Raw genomic sequence first — 27370 nt, 5'->3', positions numbered from 1 at the left:
CAACCAAACAATTATCTAGATTACTCTGTAGTTGATTGCATCCAGGATAATTGGGAACATAAGGTCTTAAACAAGTTGTTTTCAAAGCAAGCAATGGGAAAGGCTGGTAAGAAGCAGATCTTCCAGAGGTTGAGCAATGCTTTTTCAATGCCAGCTTCCCAATTTTCATCATAAGACACATCTGTGCAGTCACAAAAGACATATCCCTAGAGGAGGCTATGTACCACCAAGGACCCCAAGGCACCGCCCCATGGTGTTCCATCAGACATGAAGAATTCTCTTTCTAGAGAGGGATCTTGAATGTATATAACCAGATGAATTCTTTGTTCCATGGGCTTCCACCTGCAATGGATTAAGGCTGCAACCATTACTCTGATCCCAGATATTTAAGCTACAACAATCAAGTCACTGAATCTACGGGTGGTGACATATTTTCTCTCTGTTATCTACTCTTATCCTTTCTTTCTCTTTCTTTCTCTTCCTTACATATTTTCTACATGAGAATTTATACCTTTATAGAAAAGAAATTAAATTGTTTTAAAATAAATCTGTCTCATACACATACGCCAGTCATTCAGTGCTATCACTCTAATTCACCCCAAGGGATATATTAACAGGAACCTCAGTTACCCTGCCTCAGAGGCGGGTCATAACAGAAGGGAAAAGTAACAACGCACAGAAATATGAAGGAACCTCAGAAGACAGTTGTAGAGGGAAAATTAGCCCTCTTGATTTCATTTAGGTCTCCAGTTCTCAGAGGACAAGCAGAATATCATGACAGTAAATGCTGAAGTCCAATTGCAAGAGATGGCACTCCTGGGGTCCATATTTTGATTTTCAGTGTGACAGTAAATTCTTGTTGCCTCATTCTAACTTCTTCTGATACAGATTTGCCAACAATCTGAGCATAAATTTATGATTCCCTTTCTTTGTGCCATTCTCCTGTTCAGCAGGGATACTTCTGCAAATTGTGATGATTCTTTCCTTCAACTTTGAACCTGCCTAATTCAACTCCGGAAACATCTGTAGAGTAAGAGTCTTTCTCATGATTTTTAATGAAATGACTGTATAAATATCAAAGATTTATATTCTACCATCACTTCACATGATGGTGTTAGCTCTGAAAGGCCAGTCAGCAAACTAGCAGTGATAAAATACAATCTTAACATTAAAATCAGTGTGATTTTTATTTACCACAGCAACACAGAGACATTATCATGTCATGTCTCTTTTTCCTTTCTGAATTCCCTTTTCCCTGCTGTACTGGAGCCATTGTGAGGCCCAGGCTATTGATAATTATTTTAGTCTAATCCTCAATAGGTTGGTAAAGTGCACTTTAAAAGCACTTTAAACACACATTGCATTGAACTGCTTTGCAAGGCAACCACTTTTATGAAAGAATCTCACCCATGAAGAAGACACTCAGATGAGAGCATCTTGGATTTATGCCACACATCAATCAAGTAGAAGTGGTACTTGAAGATTAATATTGCAGGATTTATTTCTAGTGGTCAGCAAGAAGCATTGTTCAACAGAAATAGACAAGCAATTAATTTAACATGCCCAGGAGTACAACATTTTTTAAAGTTAGGATGGATGTGACAGAAATTGTTTCCTGTGATTTCAATTATGTTATGCTAAAGCTCATAGCCATAGCTAAATTTTATAAAAAATTCAATACACAAAACATACAATTACCTGCAAAAAGTTACATTTGTTCTCAATCTTACTTTTCTTTCCAAATTCTGGTATCACAACAGATAGTGCACATATATTTAGAAAACTGGTGATTGGAGAGCAGTGTTCATGGGTCATGGACTTCACACTTTAATCTCTCTCTCCTATTTTCTCAAATGAGTGAGAAGGAAAAAGTTGTTTACTCAGTAGGGGATCCACTGCCTGTTTCTGAGGTCTCTGAGTCTTCAGTGTAGGAAAAAATCTTAACTGAAGTATTTTATACCAGCACTAACTATATATATAAATGTGTGTGTGTATACATATATATAGTGTCCCCCTACATTATATAGAAGTTGAATTGTCATGAAGTTTTGCCTGAATTTCAGAATTTATGAATCTAATGTTTGTGTTCTAGTTAACATGACATGGAGGGCTACTAATCAGATTTGACCTTATACAATGGGTTTCTGAACATTATTTGTTACCCTTTTTCACTGTATATATACCCATGTAACAGATGTCATAATGGCATGCATCTAGGGGACAAGTGTATTAATTGTCCTTAGTGCACAGGAATAATTTTGTGTCACTGCATATTGGTTTCTCTTAAATAGAACAGCTCAGATCCAAAGCTGATGTTATCAGGTACCTTATAAGGTTCTCCCTTCCTGTTTTTTTGTTACCTGCTGTAAATTTTGATAATATCACAGAAACTAATTTTTGGTAACAATTGATAGATAGATGCTACTTACACAGATTTTCCATTACAGAGCAGGTAATGACAAAGCCAAAAGGCTGAGTGAGGACTCAGTTTAGAAATACAACCACGAAATATTAGGTTGTGAAAAGCTGTCTATTTTATTTTTTAACTAAGGTTGACTTGCTTCTTCTACCTTTTTACTTGCCCTAAAAAGTTTCATTTGGTAATGTAAATAATGTTTTCCATTAAGAAAAAAATCCACTACTAAATAAAAATAATTAATTAAACTCATCAATTTGTTTTAAATTTTTTTTGTTATTTCCCACTTGTGACATTGGTAGGCAGGGATACAAATTGGTGTGTTACATAGCTTACAGAATTAATCAGCAGATCCTATAATACCTGCACAAAAATATGTAGTATAAAAGAAAAATGCCATCTCCTTTCAGGGTGAAAAGGTTTAGTGTTAAAAGAAAGAATATTTTGCTACCTTCACAATGCCCACTCTTTACTAACTGTAAATTGTAATGGGTCATCTCTAATATAGCCTTTGAATACTGTTTCTTTTTTGGGGGGACAGTCACAAAGTCACTGTGAGAAGGAAATATTTATAAATATCTCTGTCCACATATTCTGTCACACACACACACACACACTCTCACATGCAAGAGAGACAAGGGTTATACATACATATGTACACATCTTTCTCCCAATGACTGCGAGGAAAGTTTTAATTCCCGCTACATAATGGTCCATTTGCCTGGAGTGTTTCAGAATGGTTCAATAATCACTAGCCATGTGTGCAGTTTGTTGAATTATTTAAGCTTATTTCCAGGGGGAAAAAGGCAGGGAGGAAGGCAACTGATTCAATGCAAATGAAAAGCTTTTGAAGCTCCCTATGGTGAAGATGTGATTACAGTCAGACAGTTAATAACGTAGACTTAGAAAAATCTGAAGGTTTTAAAACTGTCTGGCCAGTCAGTAAATTAGGTTTTTCCACACTGTTGATCAACCTCCATGCATTGTAATGGTTTCAGATTTGTTTGGAGTATGAGTGGACCCACAAATGAGGAAAGGACTCCCTGCTTCATGATTAAGAAGAGCAGTTGGTAAATCTCAAAGGTTTTCTTCTGGATTTGTGCTTGAGCCTTCAGCCTTAAATTGCATACTTTCTACTAAGGTCTTCAGAGATTATACCAGGCTGTCCAGCTTTTGTAGGAAAAAGTTGGTTTATGTCATGCTTTCTCTCCAGAGCTGAGAGGATCCTTTCCCCTCCCATCACTGTCCTCAGTGCTCCTGCTGTCCTGTTCCTTGGCAGAGGCAAGCCCTGATGCCTAATACATTATACATTTGATATCTTTGGACAACTGACAGTGGAGGAAAAAGAATAAAAAACAGTCACCCACACACAATTCTAACTCTAAACATGTATAAACAGCTCTGAAATGTTCACAGTCCCTTAACAAAATAGTCTGTGATCTATGTATGCTGAATGGTGGCTGGATCAAAGCTGTTTCAAAGGTATGCTGTTCGTCAGCCACAAAGAATAGCCCCTATTTATGGGCATCCCAGTGAAATTAAGCCACTGTAGACTGAATCTCATCTCCAATGAGCTCCATTATAAATCATCTGTCTTGATCATCTTGTCCAGTGTGCAGCCACATGGAAAGGCATAAACACTTGCCATCTGTCCAAAATGGTAGGAAGAAGTGCAAAATACTGTCCATCCTTATGCATCCTCCCATATAAATCAGCACCGTATAGTGTGTGCTGCAGAGGACATGGAGGATATCCTATCATGGAAAAGGGGGGTGCAATTCCTTTGACAAAGGTAGTGCACCCACAGGAGCCTGGCCAATGCATACTCATCTGCCATACATGTAGCCCAGGGCTAAAGCAGCCATAGGCATTTTTAAATTATCTGCCAGGCAGTTGGCAGCTAAGAAAACATGAGCAATATCAACTGACGGATGCACCTGCAGGGAATGTGTCTCACGTCCCGCCCTCTAGAACTGACCTGCAGGGACATCGACCTTTGTAGTACTCCCTCCATGATAAATTGGATGCTGATATGCTTATACTACCTTCTGTTTTCCCCAAAAACCAGCTGAGAGGCCTCTAGTCCCCTGAGAGGGGACTTCAGGTCTGGCACTGTGGTGCTGTCTCCCAGACAAGGAGATGTGCTGTTTCCCTAATGCCATGGATGACAAAGAACCTACAATTTTCTTTCAATCATTTTCTCTTTTTCTTTGCCCAGTTTTGATCAAATTTCCCAGCCATGTTCAGTACCTTAAAGCCCAGTTAGCCATTGTTACTGTTCATGTTGATTGAGGAGGGATAAATTGTTGTCATTAATGTTCAAAAGTAACATTTTTTTCTCCATGAAAGGAGACAAGCTTCTCCTTTATCCTTTGCTCACCCTTTCTCCAAATGGAGATGTAGCCTAAATGCAGAAATACAGTGTTGAAATCAAGAACCTGGAAGGATACCCTCATTACACCTTGTTCTTTCCAAATATTTTATTTTCACCTTTTTTGTTTTGTTTTGTTTTGCCTTCTGTGCAAAGTTCAGCCCTCTTTTGGTTCCTCTGATTTCCTTACCCTTTTGCTGTTAGGCAAATGATCCTTGCATTTTTCTCATGACACAAGACAACAAAGTCTGAGCTCTTATCAATTTCCTGTGACCATTGGTTCATTTCTCAAGTGAATTTCAACCTAGTTCTCAAATATGCAGGGACTATTTCTTCATAGTCAGGTCTTCTAATACCAACAGCCTGTCTTTTGCTATCTGTTTGAAATGGGCCACCCAGGATGTCATTCATCTATTCATTTAACTTTAATTTAGGGGGAAAGGTTGTATCTATTGATAAAATTAGGATCAGGTTTGAATCTTCTCAGGGAATATTTTCAGATGCAGAAAGATTTGGGAGGTCACTCCACAACACCCAACCATTTATGCTAAATATTTGGTATCAATTGACAGTATGTGTATGGATCACTCTCTGTGTCACTCTTCAGGATGCACACAGCAAGATATCAGACCACCCCAACAATTCCTGAGGTTTAAAAACAAACTGACAAGAATGGAGAGAAGCTTTCTACTTCTGAAAATTTCAGAATGAAGGAGAAATATGGATCTTGAAGTGAATGAATGATGGTTAGAAAACACTATATAACAAAGCATTCATGTGATTAGTTCATACAACTGTTTCTGTAAATTCGATTTGAAAAAGTAAAATGTATTGATGTCAAAAAATGCATAATAAAATGCATGACTGGAAGATCTGATGCATTGTAACTCCAGGAAGAGACCCATCATATTTAATTCCCATTGAGTTTTAGAGTTTTTTTACATACCCTGTCAGCTTAAAGTGGGCTAATAAAATTAGTTTTTTAGTTCTTTAATTTAAATAAAATACAACTTCTATTTAAAATAATTGAGTCCAAAATAAAAATCATTAAGTCCATAAACCTGTGATGAATATTGCATGCATTATGTAGTACTATATCTGAAAAATTGTGCAAACAATTATCTGTGGTATGGCATTGTTATTTTCATAGATTGTACTCAGTGTGGGAATCTGACCACTTGTATTGAGACAGTTAATAAATTCCAACATGTAAATTTTTCTGTGCAGCAGCTCATGAAAAAAAAGGACCGCTTTTACAGGAAGAGTGAAATTTTATTTTCATTGCTTGTGTTCTTTTGTGTTCCATAAAAGATTTATTCCTTTATTTCTGATGTCTTATGGTAAGACTTGTAAAATCTTACATGTAGGATAAATCTTAGGGTTATGCTATTTCAGTATCATTTTAATACTTGTGTGTTAATCCTAGCTTTAGTGAAATACTTCCAGTTGTCCTTACACTAGTTAAAGGCAAAATAAAACATATCACTAAAAAGATTTAATCACTAAATCTAATAGTGATATCTAATATCACTAAAAAGACCAATGCACAGGAATGTGTATCTTTTACTGAAAAGAGTTTGGCTAATAGGGATCCAAACTTAGACTACACTACATTTACTGAGGGTAGTATCGAGTTAGGACTGGGGGGAATGTTGCATTTTTCTTGAAGTTTTTAGGGGGTTTTTCTTTGGGGTTTTTAAAGTTTTTTTTCATTTAGGAAATCTTAGTCGTAGTTCCCATTTAATTATGAGTGTTAAATCTTAATCGTATTTGCAATGTTTAAGTCTGAAAATCAGTTTTGACACTGCTGTCTTTAACTACCCAGATATGTGTGAAGCTTGCGATGAAGATAAAGCAAATGATCACAAGACTATTTTTTCCAGAGCAACCATAACAAATAAGAGATTTTTTTCTCTAGATAAGAGAAAAAACCTGTTTCACAAAGAACTGGGCCAGATGTTTTGTGCTGAATCAACACAGTGTGAGGGGATTCAGTGAGAGAAGTAATCAAGTCTTCCCGATAAATAAAGCAAGCAACCTCCAGATCTCAAAGTTGCTATCTAATGTGGAATTGTCATTTCAAGGTGTGCGTTAAGAAAACAATCTTTTAATCACGATAAAAATGTGAGTGATTTCTAGATTTCAAGAATTGATAGTATAGATAAGCTGACTTCTGTGCTTAAAAATAGAAAGGAATGAGCATATTATATCTTTTAGAAGCTATTTTCCTAACTGGCATAGTTGTCTGTGCTGCATTAAAAGCCCTGATTGTTGCCTTGTAGAGAAAGGAAGAGACAAGTCTGGAAACCAACAAGGGATTACAAGGGATTTTTATATTAGCCCGTAATTAAATAATAGTTCTCGTTGCCTTCTTCCACTGGGAATTACATCCTTTTCACCTCTCCTCTGCTAAAGCACAGACATCCATTACGATGAGTAGCTACAACACTTGTCAGATGCAATCAGCTCCAAACGACTGAAGAGCAACTGACGTGTGCTCTCTTAAAGCATGGTTTCTTCTCCCCCAAAAGCCCACTGTCCTTTCACGTGCATGTAACAGTCAGAAGAGATCACATCACACAATGAAGAAAAACAGAAGCATATGGTACTAAGGGGCCTCTGCAGGAGAGGGCTAAAATGCCAAGGCTCACACATAAACAATATACACGCTAAAATATGTGTTCGTATAGAATGCCAGATAGAAACAGATGACAAAAACAGCACAGAAAGGCAAAATTTTGCCATCGGTACAGTTACCTCAGATTATTTTTTCTTCTTTTTTTAGTGTCGTCTAAATTTCTGCACAGAAAATAGCAATTGCAAACACTTTATGCATAAGCAGCTACAAAGTTCAATTTTCCAATAAAAGACATGTATTCTTCCCACCACATTTTGCTCATGCTCTATAGTAAGTTTCAACATGTCAACTGACTTGAAAACTCTCAAATGACTACACTGGCAGATTTATCTTCCTCGTCTCATTGGTATTAAATAGTGTGTGTAAAAGCAGAGACATAGATTCACCTTATATTCTTAACCAGCATGTAATTCTCCCTGTCTCTCTGTCTCTCTCTCTCTCTCTCTCTCTCACTGGAGACATATCACCTACTAGTCCTTCTAACCCAGATAACAGCATTTTCTAAATTAAGCAGCCTATTAGGTGCTTTGCAAGAAAAACTAATGTGCTGAGGATTTTTCCCTAAGCATTCCCCCTAAATTTTGTATCTGTAAGGTACATTTCTTGCAATAACTATGCATTAAAGAACAACACATACCAAAAGATGCTTCTTTCATCATGTTACAATAAATTGAGGCAGCAGCTGTTTCAGGAAGGCTGTGAAGTGCATAAACTGATAGTTACAGAGCTTGTTCTGTAAGTCATAAATTGACTAGAAGCTTTAAAATGTGATTTGTTAAAGAAGAAAATGTTTATTTCAATGTGTAATTCCTTCACAAAGCGTGTTTAATGGAAATAGGGAATTTATGAAAACAAGATTCACCAACAGAAATGCTCCTTGATCCATAAAATGTGTCTGAAAGCATTTTGAATGCCAATGTTAGATGATGCCATTGTTTAATTCCTGTAGGAAGCCACAGAAATGACTAAATGGATTATACAGGAGAAGTTTAATTTCAGCAGAATCTGTGGTTTTCCTCATCCAAATTTATGAATCTTCATGTCTTTAATTAATACTCCTTTGAAAGCAAACAAAAATCCCTTCAAAACAAACACCAAGAAAGGACTTTGCTTCACTTTCTACACTTCAAAGTTTTATGAGAAAATTCTCTCTTATAATCAAAATATACATTCAGAATTTTGTAGCAATGATCCCTTCTCTAATTCAGGATATTAAAAAATGACTGCATTTTTAACAACCATCTGTGTTGATTTGCACAGATTAAATTTCTTCCATTTAAAAAATAGTGTAGATCTGAATATTGCTAAAATAGATTGAGAGATCAATTGATTTTAATTTTACTAAGATTTCCTGCCTTGCAAAGATGTGATGGATAAAATTAGATTATTTCCTAATCTGGACTTTTATCAAAATATTTCAAGAGAACCAGGCTGCTAAAAAGCAGCTGTCCCAATGTCAGAAGTTATGCTGTGACAATATTATTAAAAAAAAATTACTGAAATGAATTCAGAATGTTCTGCATGCATTTATCAGTTTGCTAAATTCATTTTGTTATAATATAAATTAGTAGAGAATGAATTTTTTAAGGAAAAAATAAACCTGTAGCCATATAATGAAAAAACATGAGATTTTGATGATTTCTTAATTCAAGTGGTCATTTAGCTCTGAAAGTCTGTCATTTATGTTAGAGATGGATTTCAAATAAGGAAAATATTTTTTCCTTCATCTGACAGGTGGTGATATACTCAGGTTAGACTGTTCTTGATACAGAGGTTTATTTCCTATTTTCTGTAAGTACAGCATTGTGATAGAAATTGTAATTATATTCCATAGTTTTCCTGTGGGGTTTTTTTTGTTTTATTTTGGGTTTTATTTTGTTTTATTTTTATTTGAATGTAATTACTAAGCAAGCTTGGAAATGTCATCCATACTATGGTGGTGATAATGTTAAATATAGAAAGGCAGTAAAACATCCTTTCTGAGAAGTATTTCCAATCAAATACCACAAAGTATGACTGAGAGAGAAACATGAATAAAAATAATTCAGTAGTTTCTAACAGGAAACTGTAATATTAATCTCGTGGAAATAGCTGCAAAGGATCACAGAGTTAGTTCCATTTTTTTCCTTAATATTGTAGATAAAACTTGACTTCTTACACTGAAGTGCTTTCATTGTTCGTTAACATTTGAAAAAAAACCAAGAAACATTCTATTTTACTGACAAAGTTTCTGCTAATCCTATGACTACAACAGAAATATCAATGGAAGGTGAAAAAACAGCTTATATTTTACATTCGATAAGGAAAAAATAATTCTAATCTAAAATCCTTGAAGAAACTCCAAAATTTCTGTGAATTAACCCATATTTCATTTAAACTGGCCATGCTTTTTACCCGATGGGTAGGTTAGTCAGCAGTATAAAAAGTACTTCTTGCTAGTGGCACAGCCTGATATTATTACTGCCTCTATCTTCTGCTCCAAATTATCCTATGTGTTCTTTTCTGAGGTTCGGACCACTCCCACAGGAAATAAACTACTTTTTTAGTGGTTATGTAAATCTGTGCAGCAAAATTAGAAGTTGCATATGTAAAATGAAAACTGACACTTTGTATGACAAAAGTATTTTTATCACACTGTTGATGTCAAGCACTTATGATATAAACCACAGTTGATTCACACTAGAACTTCTCTGTGGTGAAACTTTCCATTTTTAAAATGACTCTTTTTAAGGATTACTATGACAGAGTTTTTTCAGTACAAGAGGCATCTGTACTTCTTAGGAATGGAGGATCTCATTAATATAAAAATAATAAACCCCAATAAACAATCTTTTCTGGCAACTCAAGCTTATGGCACCACCACTGGATTTTTTTTTTTATCTTGAACTCATCCTGTTCTTGCAACCTGAGGAACTGGAATGGATTGTAATTATTTTTTCAAATCTTATTTGTTGGATCTGTGACAAGTGACAAAGATTCTAGGATCAAGCTAAATACAAGTAATGGAAATTTTTTATATGCATGATTATATTATAGCTATTCTATCATGAAACCATAGGCTCACAGTTGTAACTGTTATCACCTTTATATTTTTTTTCCAATTATTTTACATTATGGAGAATGAAATTGAGACTATCTTCTCTTTATTCACAAAATCCTTTTTAACAAAATAAAATGTGCATAGCAAAAACATTGAAAATATTACAGTTACAAATAAGGAGAAGCTTCTTTAACATTCATAATCCCCCAAAACAAAACTATATTTGTTGGATGGTCAGAGGTTAAGGAAATACAATAAATTTATGCCAAGTATTATTTGCATTTATGTTTCCTAAACATTCAACAGAGAGGAACACATAAAGAATGTGTTACTGTCAGGTAACAGATATGGTGCTGCAAGGACTCACTAAGACTAAAGGGAAACTAAAATAAAACCATGATTTGAGTCTAGGCTTTGACAAAACAACAACATATGGGGTCCTCCAAAGAATCTGATGCTGGCATGAGCATCTTAATTTCTAGTATGTAAATGACTTTTTTACCTTTCCGGCATGTGTAAGTATTCTAAATTTGCTGTTTCCAAAATATATCCACATTTTCAAATGAAATGTATGTGCTCAGTAGAGTTTATTTGTCTTATTCTAGATCCAACACTAACTCATAAATCTGTCAGAACCCAGAAACTGATTTGGAAATCAGCAGCTCTATGACATTTCAAGGTGTGTGTCTCACTGAGTCAGACTGATTAAATAAAGGACTCTGACCTTACTGCAAATCATAAGATACTAAGAAATAAAATAAGTATTGCAAAGAATATAATAGATCTTGAGGGTTTTGAAGTCAGTGCAGTGTGACTAGTTGTACTTTCTTGTGACTACTAAATTGATGTACACATTTCCTGAAAATGAAGGATGGTTTTATAACTTTCAGACTGAAGAATTAGAAAAGAAACAACTTAAGCTTTAAAATAATAGAACATAAATACATATTGGCTTATTCCACTATAGTAGTCTAATATTCAGTCTGAAATAAGTTGACAAAATATTGATGTTTTGAGGTGCAGAAATTAATTTTTTATCTTACTACTGTGAGATATGAGTTAGCAGCTGCTAAAATGGATGCAGACTTAGAGTAAAAATAATTTCAGTGAGAATTCTTTGTCTCACTACTTTTCTGGCAACAAACTAATAAATTATATAACATTATATTCTATTGTATAAATCATGTGATTTATATCTGAAAATTGCCTAGCATGAAGACAATTACATTTAAATAACAAACGGTCTAAATTCACATAATGTATTTATATAGCTATAGGGCCTTCTCTGTATAAGAAAGAACTTGAAAAGAGAATAAAAAATAGCTTTCTCAGTAGATATTCAATCCAATTGTTTGTACAGGGTCTTTTATACTTAAATGAGTGTGCCCTTTCTTGTCCATTTGATAATGGATTAAGCTGACCACGCAAAGACTTTTCATTTAGTACTATAGCTGGAGTTCAGACAGAACAATTAGAGTCATAGCCTACCATACTTCACAAGAGTTTCTTCCTAAAGACAGACTTCATTGTTAAGACACAGAGCTAGAGGTGTGCACCTACTTAGCAGTTTGTTTAGCCTAGGTCAGCCTGGTTGTTCTCTGATGGCAACTACACTATGCCATCAGTGATACCTATCTGAACAGAGTTGACTGCTTTCACCCCAGACCCACAAAGTACTTTAGATGTGTGCTGTTTCACTTCACATTTGGATCCACGGTCCAAGTCTGGAAAAGATTTCGGATCTCGGAGGGCCAAGTTCTGAGACACGCTTTTCATCAACACACATCACGTCCGCTGCATGCAAAGACAGTGATATTTCATATTTAAAGACTTGTAGATGCACTTTAAAAACAGAGAAAAAAATTGCTATTGGGTTAAAAAATGATTGGAACTATGATGATTTTTTTTAAAGAATGTACTAAACAAAGAATGATTTATTCTAATTAATTATGTATGAATACTGTAGTTTCACACTCTCACTTGACAGGTAAATGGTTGAATTCAGAAGACTTATTATAGGTTTTACATCCAACCTGTGAGGATTTGGACTGATTCCATGGAACAGGTTCAGGTCAGCTAAGTCCTTTCCTTCAAAGCATCATGGGTGTCTCTGAGCATCTTTGCAAGCTTGTTCTGGCAGTAAGCCAGGCTTCTAAAGCCTTTCACTGTGCAGTCACTGACTCACTAATGGGCAACTGCAGGCTTTCTGATTTTCCTTTCATTTCATGTGTTCATTTGACATAAATTTAATTAAACCAAATCTGGTGCTAAAGGAAGAAGAGATAAAAGTGATATGTCACAAATTAAAGAACCGAGAGTGATACAGGAAACATGACTTTTTTTCCGTTTCTGTAAAATATTGTCAATTTTAGTAAGCTCACTCCTTAGAGTCTGCAAAAAATGTACGGATATGCATTATTAAGAATAATGTGCATCCAGGGTTAGATGAAGGTCTCAGCCCTATATTCTCTGTAGTAAAACCTTTCAGAGAATTCTTATACTTTCTTTCATACCCACACTTCAGGTAGTCACCTCTTCACAGGATATGAGACAAGTTTGCCCTTCTGCCAGCTACATATCCATAGTTGTTAGATAGCTCAAAAGCATACAACAGCAGAAACATGAAAAGATCATATATTAAATATAAAAAATCATCATTTTTCAAAGGTCTCTTTTGGGTTTTACTTAAGGCTAAGGAGCTGATAGTGAAAATGAAAAAGATCATGCTGTTAAAAAGGTTTCATTTAATTGCTTTGAATGTTGCTTTAGGAAACACCGAACTTTATTCTCGTTCTTTTTAAAAGTCTTTTTTTTAAAATTAAAAGAAAATTCAGACTGGAAATATACTAATGTGAACAGAAAAGGTATTTGCCAGCTGCCCAGAGATGTTCTGAACCAATCATATTCAATGAGGTTCCAATACTGTAATTTCATCAGAACTATATATAAGTTCCTGGCACTGAAAACATTAGCGCTGTAGGTAAAAACATGAACAGTGGAAGGAGGATCTAACGATCAGTGAGCAATTTTTGCAAAGTCTCATATTTGCCTGTGTGACCTATAGGTTATGAGTGGATGATTCCTGTATGGGAAAAATGCTTGTGGTCAAGCCAGTGCAAATGGGTGTTTAGTTATCATAGCACCAGCTCTCTGTCCTCCTTTCCTTTATAGAGGCCCATGTGAATCTTTTTTTTTTTTTTTTTCAGGGTGGGTGGGTTGGTTGGTGTTCAGTGATAATTCCTGCAGCTACTGGTGCCTATTCACACTGGACTGTTAACATAAAGGAGACCACATCACAACCGACTGAATGAAAGGTCTCCGTGGATGGCCTGTACTGGGGGTGAAGGTGTTTCTGTGGTGTTTTCCACAGCTGTCATCCCCAGCTGCACTCTGACTTCTGCTTACGGCGAGATGAGGGTATGCATCACCCCTTGGCAGTCCTTGTCACTTGTGGGGGAAAAGCCTCTGTGCAGTCCATGGCCTGGGCAATCAGAGCTAATTAGAAAGAAACCTCTGCAGAGTATAGACAAAGAGTCCTTTAACATCCTGCAGTCCCGCCATCTCTCTTCCAAAGCTTTTTCCACATGAAGCTTTTTCAGAATGAAAATGAAAGTATCTTTGAAGAAAACAATCAGAAATGTTTACTTCATAGAAAATAGTCCAATCCAAGAAATAATAAAAATGATGAAAATAAAGTACATAGAACTGAATGTTATCTCACTAATACAAAGTCTTTATCTGTTGAAGGATTTCCTTTTCCTCTTGCTAATGAGCCAGAATAAGATTGCAGTTATCATAATCAAAGATTTTACTCTGAAGCACGAGCTTGCTTTATTTTTAAAATCTCATTTATCAACTAGCTGTTCTAATAGTTTGAGTAGTTCAATCTTAAAACAGTTATTTTAAGTAGCAAAAATTTGATTCCATTGAATTTTTGTGGAAACCAAACTGTATACATGAAAATTAGGACATGCTTATTCTTTACTTATTCAAGGAAAAAAAAAAAAGCTGTTTCATTTAAACAGACAACTTCCCATCAACCTAGTTCTCAATGAAGATAAATTTAGCATTTAACATAAGCGAAGACATTTAAGGTACACTTTCCTAAAGCAACTACTGTTGTTTTCGTGACCAGTTCATTTTGGCTTGCTATGCTTAATTTCCTTGAGACCTGAGAAAATCCTAATCTGTTTTTCACAGTAAAACACTACAGAGTGATTGAAAATGGAGACTATGAAAGAAAAATTGATTACAATGCAGTGCTATCTTTGCTACAGGCTGTAAATGCTGCAATCATAAAGTGCGGTAGAGCTGATGATCTACTTAAGGAAAGTGCTATTTTTTTATGAGTATTCTAACAACTAACACTGTAGCAATGTAGGCCCTGATAAAAAGCATACTGGGCAGGCAAACAGCTACATATGTTCCTCTTAGTTCAGAACTCATATGCTGAGTGTACCTGAGTAAATCTCATAGTATATAGAAGTTATACTCTTAGTTTTATCTGTTCTTATTGTAAAATCTTGGAGATTTGTCCAAGTGAAGCAGTTTTCACTACAAGGCCTTCAGCTATAATTATTTTTTAATATTAAACCAATAATGAAACACAGGAAAAAAAACACATGACGATCTACATATTACTTTATCTTCTTTCACAATGTGTTTTTAGACAGGCTTAGCAGAGTTAGGCAGAGGTATTCTGGCATTTACAAACCTTATGTTAATCCAGAAATGCTACACCTCCTTATAAACACTGGAAAGTGGAGGGCACCATTATGAGACTGCTTTGCGTGCTGTATTTTCTCCATAGAGAACATCAATGCCAACCGGGAAGGCCTTTGCTGGAGCTGCCTCAACGTTTTTGTCTAGACCTCCTTTCTCTCAGAATGCTCCCTCACAGTAATAAGTTCCTTAGAAGCTAAAATTCTGGTAGACCTTAGAATGAAATATACTAGGTAAGAAATAAGGATATCAATTTAGTTTCCTGGAATCTGTCATGGAGAGCTAGTGTATAAACCTTATCACCTTCAAATAGAAAAGCAAAAATAAAATCTGTGATTGCTAAGGATGAGAGAGCAAGGGAAGACTGGTTTGTAGAAGAAAAAAAAAGAGAAAGACACAAAGCAGAAGGAATAGTAGCAGACAGATGAGCTGAGATTAGGCTAATATAACTAAGACACACTAGAATTCTGAAAATATTACCAAAAATACATAAAGCTAAATAAATTACTAATTTATCTATACTCTATCACTCAAAGTATGGTGTTGAGTTTAGACACAATAATTGGATCTGAATTTATTATTCAAATATTTTGCCTCATCTCTCAAAACTGAAAGTTGCCCTTTTATTCAGTAGGCATCCTTTAGGGCTGCTTCTGCTTTTCTGAACATTTAAGGTCTCAGGATACTTTCTGTGAGGTAGAAATGCATACACTACTGTTTTTTTTTCTTTACCATAAGTGTCTTCTAAATACAAAATATATACAATTTTGTACATATCTATTTCATATTTAGGTATTCTATCTTTCCTTCCTGATGCGTTAGTGGTTCATACAGTTAAAAAGGCCTTTAAGAGATACAGTAAAACAGTATAATTGCTCTGTCCACTTCTGAAAAAAGCTATGATAGTGTATGCCAAGTGTTTGGGGATTTTTTTTTGATGAAAGACACTGTTTACTGCATAACAAGTGCAAAATATTATTATTTCCAGACAAAAAGCCTTTTTTCCCCTCTAATATTTCCATTATCACTACTTTCAAATGTGAACACGTTTCATTTTCTCTTCCAGTTGAACAGCCCAGTCGTTTTATCTCTCTTCTGCATTTCTAATTTGAAGTGGAAGTCAATAATAGAGATAAGAGTAAGGAAGGGGAGTCTTCTGTGAACACGGCATATCCTGTTCCTTCAAGCAAAACACAGAAACTATTTAGATCAAACTCGCTGTCCCTGATCTTCAATATGTTCATGACATTCTCACCTCCCCTTCAGCAGTGACAGTGTAGCAGGTCTTCACCCATTGTGCTTAAACACAGTCTTTTAGTAAAACTCTTGCTCCTGTCCCTTGACAGAAGGCATGGTCTATTTTAAGGTTAGGTGGAGGTAGGCACTAGAGAGCTGTTACAGAACTGTGACATCAGGAGTGGGAAGCTAATGACTTATGGTAAAAACCAGACAAGTGGTGCAGAGGAGCTTCAGAAAGTCTTGAGAGTTCATCCAAAAGCACACATCCTACCATTTGTCTTAAAGCCTAATTTAAAGTCAAAATAACTTTTGTACCCAAGGGTTAACAAAGCTTCATACAACATCCTCTCAGGAGGATATACTTTCTCTAAAAGTTTAATATGGCTTAAAAATGTGTCCCTCAGAATTTTTACAGAACCTAGGATCTTGTACAAAACAAGAAAAGTAATTGGTTTCAAAGGATCTGGAATCACGGTTTTGTTACCTCTGGTCTAAAGTAGATGACTTGCTTCCCACAGGCATGCTACTTTACCAGGTGGAAATACATGGTGAAAGGAATTTCAGGGAAAAGGAGTGAAAAATTTTGTAAGATTGTATGTGATTCAAATATCAAATTCTCCAGCTGAAAACATATAACATGATACTTTCAAGAAGTCAGACAGACAAGAGAGAAACCAATAGTTACATCAATGTTAAAGGAAAGAAAACTCATAATTTAAAATACCCCTAATTCAGAATAAATAGACCACACATGAAGCAGTACTCTGAAGTTTCACAAGTTACACTATTGTCTTTTCTTCTCTCATATTATATGGTTTAATCACTTATCTTTAATTGGACTATAAAGATATTATGTCAAAGACTATGTTTTCCTGTATATGTTTGTATAGAACCTAGCACAGTATAGTCCTCGACAGAATAGTCTGCACAGTAGTTTCAGAATATTATATAGCCACCTGCTAAACTGATCAAGATAATGAAAATACATGAATAATTTATTTTGAGAAAAAGGTTCTAATTAATCAGATAAATTACCAAAAATTAATAATTTAAGAAATTTAACTATAGGGAGCAATCTTTCACTTACAGGGGAATGAACCAGATGACCCAAGATCTTTTCAATTTCTGATTCTCATCTCCTAGGAAATAAAAAATTTTAGAAAGTCAGTAACAATTGAGAATTTTTGTGTAACCTCATCTAAACCCACAGTTTTCCTGAAGGCAGAATGAAACATATGAGAAAGGGCACCATAGAGATTCCCAAGAGACTCAGAAAGTGGAAGCTGTGTGTCAGTACCTCTAGGGGCAAAATTTTTCCTTGATACATTGGAAAGAAGCAGAAAAAATCAGATTCTGTTCGTTCCCTCTCACCTCACACTGTGGATACATCCATGTGTAAGATGCTCTTTCCTCCAAAGTGCCACATATAACAGTTAAACTTGAAATTGTTACATATCTGCATACATGGTAAACCTGTCCCATACACATGCAAAATGCTTGCATTTTGGAGACCACAATGTCACCACCCACTTCCTCTGATTTGACAAATGAAGTGAAACATTATAATTCTGCATATTTGATTACTTCACTTAATAATGCATTTCCAAAGGCAGCTTTTAAATACGTTTGTTCAATGAAATGAGAAAAAGTACGATCACTCGGAGATATTCTCTGAGCAGAAGGCTAAATTTTCTTGAGTGTAGTATTGACTACGAATTACTCATTTAGCACTAGTTAGTCTCAAAATACTGAGCTTCTCTCTATCTGGACTGGGGGCTCAACTGTTCTGACAGATAAAGCAGTTGAACTGTCCTGATGAGCTCCAAAGAGAGCCAAACATCTGTCCTCATTTTGCTGTTGCATGCTCCCAACAGACATTTATGCATTAAGTCTATTTATTAGAAAACACTTTATCTAAGCCAAGATACAGTCAGTCGTCATAATAGGATATATCACTAATATGGGAAAATGAATGACTGCTACTTTGATAAGATATTCATATCAGAACACAAGCACTGCCATTTGGCTTATCTTCAATCCTGCCAGACATTTTTCACCTTTTATAAACAGGGTGCCTCATAAGAATGATATATTCACAGGTATGCAGAATATCTCCTTCATTTCAAATTACAAAAATGTTCCCTCCATTTAAGGTTACAAAAATGAGGTAGTTCTGTCCCCTGCTCTAGTCCCAGACTCACTTTCATTCTGAGAGATATATGAGCTGTTTCTCTGCAAACATGGAGCACTGACTCCTCCTTGCAATTGTGCATTCGGTGAGTACATTGTATAAAAAAAAGAACTTTTAAACATTCTACTATAGGGAGGTACAAAAAAAGATTGCAGCAGTGTCCCCACCCCCAGTTCCATTATGTATATGTTTTTATAAGAGGATATCCTTTTGTATATTTTTCTTTTTTTTCAGCAAAGGCATGACAATATTCACTGGGTGTTTCGTGATGTTAGAGTTACTCAGCCTTGAAATAAAGTTCTGTTTCCAAGTCACAGAGGTACTTTGATGTCAGAAGTATGTTAAAATGGCAAACCACCATTACAGCGTAGTTACAAGTTCACTGACTGTAGATGAGAGAGCAGATTGACAGCGAATCTTTTCCAGGACTGGGACCTCCAGAAAGTTTAACATGAAAAGGACTTTCTCTGAAAATCCTCTAGTTCTATTGGCAATATTTCTGAGGACAAGGTTTAGATCAGGCTCTGATGTGGGGACATTAGTTCAAATTTGATTTCTTCTATTCTACCCTTACTGCAGAGAGTTTGTTTTCCAGAGGACTGAAATACTTGAATCTAGACAAAGCACTTGGGCTTTATGTGGGCTAGAAATGGTCTATGTGAAGCAGGAATTGTTGATGATTGTCTCATCCATGGAATTTTATCACATATTGATATATTATATTAAGCATATTGATTTCATTTGTCATTTATTTTACTATTCTTTTCTGTGTTAAACCCTGATATAAATGTTGGGAAATATATGTAAGTAAGTGTCAAGTAAAAAATATTGGTATAACAGCAATCAGCAAACCAAGACCTGAAGGAAATTTCCTCTTAGAAGTCGCTATTATGACAATTAGTTTTGTAAAAAAGGTATAGTGAAATGACATGCAAAGAATTCAAAAGAAATACCTATAAGGAAAATCACAATTCTGCAGCATTATAATCAGATATTAAGATGTGGGAAGTCAGTAGTTTAGATAAGAAATCAATCCTATTTAAAATGTTTTGCAAGCAAAGAAAAGAACATTTTGTTTTTAATATTGTCCTACCAGCTAGGTCTGAATTCAGAACAAATAAGTGAAATGTCTAGACTAACAACTCAGAAATATATTTTGTTATAAGAGGTGGCTATAGAAAGAAAAAGAAAATGCAAGACAATAAAATAAAACAAGAGAAAAAGGAAAAAAGTGATTCTTTTTCTGTATTTTATGTTGACTACTCGAGAAAAAAAAGGCACCTAGTTTCATAGTTACTATTCAGAAAACTCTAAGTTATCTGTTGCAAAAATTAATAATTTTGAGAAAGATGTACAAGAGAGCATTTTGAGATTACCATAAATAACGCTCAGAATAATTTTTAGAATTATTTAGATTAGAGACATTAATTTGCTGACCTTTTACAGTTGTTACAATTTTAAGTTCTGTGAGCAAATAAGTGTAAGACAAACAATCTTGTGACCAAGGATGCAAAAGTGTGGGCACTTCAAAATTTCATTTGGTTGGCAACTCCTCCATTTTACTCAGTGTAGAAAAGCTTGGAAAAATGTATATACTAAGATATTAAGATAAAAGACCAGAATATCTTGCACATAAAAATTGCAGACAAGGCATTAAAACACATAGAAAAAAAAATTCTCCTTATATTCTGAAATGTAGTTTAAATTTCATATTCATTTTATAGGTCTGTCCAATCACTTTTCAAAAGAGTTTCATAGAACTGCTGGTGACATAGTCTCTGGATCTAACTGCAGAGGAAAAAAAATTTAGAGAAAAAAAGGACCAGGAATACAGTATTTCTTCACAAATTGTAGCTGAACATCAGGCATTACACCTTCAGGGCAATCTATGCATCTTTTTAGCAAAAACTCTCTCAGATGAGCATGTCTGGAAACACTAAAAGCACTTGGGCTAAGAATGTCAGCATTAAAAATACAGAAGTGGCTGGAAATACTGTTGTGTGTCAACCTTTATTTGTCCTTTAAACCAAGAAAAAAGAACAAATGTATGCCTGTAGGCCAAATGCAGAAGCTTGGGATTTTTTTTCTCCTCTCCCTCCAACTTATATGAGTTTTTTACAATGAATTGTAATAGAAGGTTTAGATGACAAAAATTAAAGTGGTGTAGCCAAGAAAAATACCCATGGGGCTTTCTGCTTCCCTTGTGCCTGGCCTGAACTATCAGATCAGCCTTCTGGACTCAAATGCAACACTGTCAATAGGAATACATCATCTTTTTTGTGGTGTAGAAGAGCTGTCGGTTGCAATTCCCATTATTCCAAGGCCAGGATTTTCCATTAGTGTAGCCACCTGCTGGGTTTCTCTACTCAGGTTTAATGGAGTCTGAATTTGAATTTATCACCATCTGTGGGAAGACAGGAAATGAGAGGAGCATCACTAATTCCTTTCTTCATTTACTAAGCATAAGCGTAATCTTTATAAGGAGATAGGCAGAAGCAGCAGTGATCAGGGAAATGGAAAGAATATTTTAACTCATATTGACATCAGAGTTCCAGACCAAGAAAAATGCTGTTTGTTCATCAGCCAATTCCAGCAACAAAAAGAATGTTTTAATTTCCTATGTAATGTTGTACCAAAACATGCAGATATGGGATACTATTTCATTTTTGCTTCCAAGGAAGTCTCTGAAGACTTAATAGTTTAGACTATTTAAAAAAAAAGTAAAGGCTTGGAACGTGAATACATTCTCAGTAAGAGTTAAGGACACTAAATGATAACGTTTGTTTTTTAAAATAAAGATCTAAAATAATCAGTTTACACATTTTGTCTTGTTTTCCTGTCACAAAAGAGGAATCTGAAACAAAAGCACTAGGAAGAGAAAATGGATACGTTTGATTGAAAGAACTATTTAAAGGCAACATGAAAAACTCAAAAAATACAACAACAAGCAGAACTTCTGTATTAATATGAAAAAGGATATGTTTTTATTACAGAATACCTAAACCAGATAATATTGATGTAATTTCCTGTAATTAAATATAGCAATGAAGAATCTTGATAATGCTTCCATATGGCACTGCAGCTCAATTTGGAGTCACTAGTCGTCTAGAAACCATGATTCCAATCCACCTAAGTATATAATTTGTTGTTGCTGCTCACAGTGGTTGAGAACTGCGCGCTTCTTTGGTCTGAACATATTAATTGGTGCTTTTGAATGGGCAGAAGTGAAGGATGAAGTTTAAAAACGTATATTTTAAAAATTCTTATGTGATATCCATTTGCACTTATTAAAGGGGTACTAACATCTAATCTGCATTCAAAAACGGGTTCCATGAGTTTCAAGCCTTTCTCATGAATTTTGTTTCATGTTTGTAATGTTTGGATTTATGATCTTGAACTTGTGAGGCTGCTCCCTTGCCTTGTGGGTCAACAAACACTTTGAGATAATTAGATAATTTAAATGAACATTATTTATTACAGTGAAGAAACAATTCCAAGGGGAAAACAATGCAGACACACATACAAAAAACCTCAAACCCAAGCCCAAAACAAAAAACTAATCATGCAACTTTTTTTCCTTGTCTTTTCTTTTTACTTTTGAACTCCCCACATTACTCTTCTATCAAAGGAGTTTTGTGCATTATGCTGTGACAGAGCAAAAAACCTTCAAATGTTTCTGGTGAAAATCATATGACATTGGGTCCATAATGAGTCAGAGGAAAAAACAATCTCTCTGATTGCTTGATGGCTTGATGAACAATCAGATAGTTGACTTGACCTTGTTTCATTGCTGTATTGACAGTTACTAATTTGTGATTTTTTGGAGACCACTTTGTCTTGTCATACTACCAAATGATGTAACATGGCTGATATTACAAATTTGTTTTGCAGACTAAGAAATAACTCTTGATAATTCTCATATAGTTTGATTTAATTCTGTCTCCCATTTTTTTCTTAGAGCTACTGTGGAATTTGTCAAGGCTTAAAAATCACTAGTGAAACAATAGGATGTGGACGTTTCAGCTCACGTTGCTGAAAATACAGCTTTTTTGTTAAATTTTATGGATTGCTTTTGACCATAAGCATCTTGCGATTTGGTGACTATTTGTCATTTATTTATTAGGGCTACAGTATTGTGCGACAATAAAGAACCCTAGAGGTGGTGTCATGGTTTGAGAGCTCCAAAATCCAATTCCCTAGTCCAAGCCCCCTCCCACATCTCAACCTAGTGTGAAATGGATTTCCAGACACCACACGAGACTCAAAATGGGGGAAAGGGAATATATTACTGAAAGGGAATATATGAATGTACAAATAAATACTACAATACATTATATACAATCTCACCTATTTCTACCACGACAGAATAGTATTTACAATGGATCAATTCTCTTCTCCCCTCTAAATAAAAGTCCAGGAGGAAAGAAGGAAAGATCCCTTTCCACTTTCAGAGCAGCAATGTCTCTAAGGCAGCAGGCTCTCTTCCTTTTATGCAGCATCTGTATCTGAATCTCTGCCAGTACACACGAGGGGTATCCAAGCCCCTCGGCCTGTCGTCTTCAAATGAGGATCTTATCTTCCGTGGGCTACATTTCCCAGGACAAGGGCGCTATCACCACATCATATCACGCGGCTCAGGGGTCTTCGTGACGGTCCTTATCTTCAGGGGATTCAAGTTCCCTACAGAGCTCTGTGCTCTGTCTCAAGCAGCGGGGGGGCCAAGGTCACCCTCTCCGCATTCTTTCTCGGAGCTTTTTAGCTCCTTCTGCAGTGCTGTAGCACTTTAAGACTCTTTCAAGTAAGAGTCCATCATCCTCCTCTCTGGGAGGGGTCTCCAAGGAGGTTGGGGGTTTCTGGTTCAGTTTCTTACCCCAACTCTGTCTTTGTCTGAGCTAGTTTTGCTCTCTCTCTGCTGCTGGCTCTCTCTCTCTGCTCTCTTCAGACAACTCTGTGTCTTCCTTGGCTGCATGCTGTTGCTGCTTCTTCAGTTATCTCTTGGCTCTTAGCCACAATCTCTGGATGCTGCTGCTGCTCTGTCTCTGCTCACTCACGGTGGAGAAAACTTCTTTAGCTTTCAGCCACAGGTCCTTAGCCCAGCCTGTCACTGTTCCAAGTCCCTGCAGCCCCCCCAGACGGGGGCTGGGGGGTCAGAGCCCACCAGAGGGGCTTCTGCCCCTTCTGCTCCTGGCTTTACAACATGGCCACTTCTCCAACAACAACTACAACTACCTTCTTTTCTGTTCTGCTTGTGATATGTTTGTATTTTGCAGAAGCGCTCATTGGGTAAAACCTCAAAACTTCAAGGATCACCACCCCCTGGGGTTTTACCATTTTATAACTGCAGGGGGAAAACTGTTTCCCCCCACCACAGGTGGGTAGAGGCTACATTTAAACTTCCTCAAAGCATTTTTTTCTCAAGCATACTGGCAGTTCATCAGGTTCTTGCAACAATGTTTGAGTTCCTGGAAGGTTTTCATTACAAATATGAAGAACCTAACAGAGACATGTTAACAGAGACATATTTTCCGGAGGGGAAGTTTAATGAAAGTCCTCCATACCAAAGGTTTACTTGGTTCTTGATTTATTAAAGCTGAGGTTTAGAGGAAGTTTTTCACCTTATTCCACCAAGTAAACAGTGGGTGGATATCGAAGGGTCAATATAGAGCTGGGCCTGAATGGTTCACTCTTTAACTTCCACATTGTTTTTATTAGTGAATTGTTTTTTATTTACTTATAGAACTAAAGGGGTGATGAGGACAGAAATATTATCTATTAATTGGCTGAAGAAATTATAACACATTTTGGGCATCTTGCTTTTAACTGACAGCATACCAGTGTTTTGACGCAGCACCACTCAAAATCTGAAGACCTAGGAATATTTTAAAGGCTTGTGTTATGTATGAAAGATTCAGAGTTGAAGCATGCGTCTGATTTGCATGCCTGAACCTTAGTATCACAGAAGAAAAATAACTAAGGAGAAGACAGCAAACTTAAGGAGTAGTTAACTGTGGCTTGCCTGTTTTGTATGATGTCACACATATGGTTATTGTTATTCATACTGAGGGTGGCAACTTCAGTGATTCAAGACTAACACAAGAAAATCTGTCAGCTCTAGTTAAATGAACATTGTTATTACCTCAGGTCAAGCAGATGGAGGGCAAACTTCTCTGTTGGATTCTGCTGCTCTTTAATTAGTGTCCACATTTGTTATGTCAACATGATGCATCACATTTACTTTAAAGGTTTGTTTTATTCCTTATACAAATGCCTATAAAACTGAATTTTCTACATTCTAAGAGTTGCTCTGGAAACTGGGGACCTGTGATGGATGAAGACGCCTTCAGTCACATTTTGGAAGAAAAAAGTCAAAAGAAAACTCTTTAATACTTCCATAGCATTTGTTACATATTCTTCTTCTCCCTCTTCCTAAGTCTTTAATACATTATTAGGAGCTGTTTGCTCATCAACAAGTATTTTCAACAGGGAAGGGAGATGTTTCTTTTCTGTATCTATATTGCTATATTTTTGGTGGCAAAATAAATAGATTGTTATAGTTTTGCATTCAGCAAAACCTCTAGTTTTGTTTTGTTATGGAGGGAAAAAAAAAAAGCAGCTCTATCTTGGAGAATGCTTCTTTGGAACATACTTTCTCCATGCAGAAATCATGAAAATAAGAACGGGAAAAGGAAAAAATAGTTGTAATTGCATAGGCTCTTTCATGCTAGATAAATTAAAAAAATATAATAAATCAATAGACTGAACCAACATCTCATGTTTGTCATTTAAGTTCTAAGAAGCAAAAGAAATCTTTTGGCAGTTGCCAAAATAACAGACGAAGAAGACTGATAGTTCATAGAATCAGAAAATAAACACAAAAAAATCTTCATAGTGCAATGTTCTTAAACAGAACAATTTGCAGACCCATGTTTGGTCCCCTGAAATCAGTATTTTACAATGTTTGTAAACATTTAATATTGTAAGTTTGTTGGATTTATAAGGAAGAGGTTTTCTGGCAACTCTTCAGTCATCATTAAGGAATTAACTGTCTCTTTTTCTTTCTTCATTACTTCACTGAGGCTTAGTCCTTATTGGATGGTTGTAAAACCTGCTTTCAGAAGGGTTGTTGTATTGATTACCTATGGAAAGGGACTGTAGACAGGCTATGTAAGGCAATTGTTTCATCTAGTCTGTAGTCTTAAGAGAGATTTCTCCAAATGAAGTGAGTATTCTGAAGTGAATCAATGAGAATTCATGTGGCTCTTCGCATGTGGTCAGTGTCTCCTACAAAAGAAAAGAAAAAGAAGTTTTATACCATGTAGGGACATAGTCTCATCAGAATAATGACTTTATTTTATTCCTTCTTCTGTATTCTTTCCACCCTCTATGCTCCTCCTCAAATTAAAAAAAAAAAAATTTTTAGAGAATCAGACATAACTATCACAAAGCCAATAATTTGTACACATTATATTAACAAATTTATATCTATATATAGAACAAAATTTAATGCACAGACATATCTTTCAAAATATTTTTGAAATAACACAAATGTTCTTTATGGCTGTACTCTAATATTCTTTAGCTTGTTTGCATATTGTCTTTTATTATTATATTCTTATCTGAGTTATTCTGCTTTGGAAATGTAGAATCTTTTCTGGTAAGAGTTTTTGTTAGAAAACAAGAAAAAAATAATTTCAAGTTTAGAGTGGAGTAACAGGAAAGTTAAGAGAAATACCCACTTAGCAGTTCAAAGATATTTCCTTGATCCATTGCATCTTCTGCTACAGAAATCTGAACAAAAGCATGACAGCCTAGTTATATAAAAAAGATGAAGAATTTCCATCTGAAACTTGCCTTTAATAATCCTGCAAGTTGAATGTCTTGAGAAACGCAGATATGGATCTTAAGTTATCAGTAATCTTGACTTGTAGACATGTTTGATCCTTGTCTGCCGGCTTTGTAATAATATTTTGCATTTCGTTACATAGTCTGCAATTCCTGGCCGAGTTGTACCTTTACCGCTGCTGTCAATCATTCTTGCCAGCTCTGTTCGGCCCTATTTATCTGCTGTTTCCTACAACTAAGAAGATGAATGGAGCAAAATGTTTTGCCTCCCTTTCTTTTGCTCTAGTTGTCAAGTGTCTTTTCAAGGTATGTGTCTTCTGAGATTAGGTTATACTAAGGCACTAAACCCAGGGTGTAATGAAAAATAGAAGATCCCCAGGACCATATTTTTACTGTTAATTCCACCATGAAGTCCTAGACTTGGGACATAAGAAAAACTAGATGTCAAAAAGGAGTGAATAAGGAGAATGAGTGCCTTCAAACATCATTAATCTTTGTCCTGAAGGTTTAATAATGGAATGATATTTGATGAAACTGGGAAACTTTTTATTGTGGGAGTCATAAAAGCTTTAGGTGTTTTCAATCTTACTAATCTCTACTCTGTGATCATCACAAGCCATACCGCCTCCTCTGGTTAAATGATTCTGCAGCTTTGACATCACTGATATTTTGTCTATTTCCAGTGTATAGAAAATGGATGTCCACCATGTTTTCCGGACAAGTGTCATAAAACTAAAAAAAAAGAAAGCAGGAATAAAAAAAAAAAAAAATCTATGTAAGATGTCCCCTTCAGTTACAAGAAAGGAATAAGATGGCTTTGCAATGTGACCCTTAAAAGACGGCTGAGACAAATTAGAGGGCAGTGGTTTCCAGAAGTGAAGCTCCTAACAGAAAAACTTCCTATGTTGACC

The sequence above is a fragment of the Pseudopipra pipra genome, chromosome Z (assembly GCF_036250125.1).
Source record: "Pseudopipra pipra isolate bDixPip1 chromosome Z, bDixPip1.hap1, whole genome shotgun sequence".
NCBI lineage: Eukaryota > Metazoa > Chordata > Aves > Passeriformes > Pipridae > Pseudopipra > Pseudopipra pipra.
Note: the sequence above shows the minus strand (reverse complement) of the source record.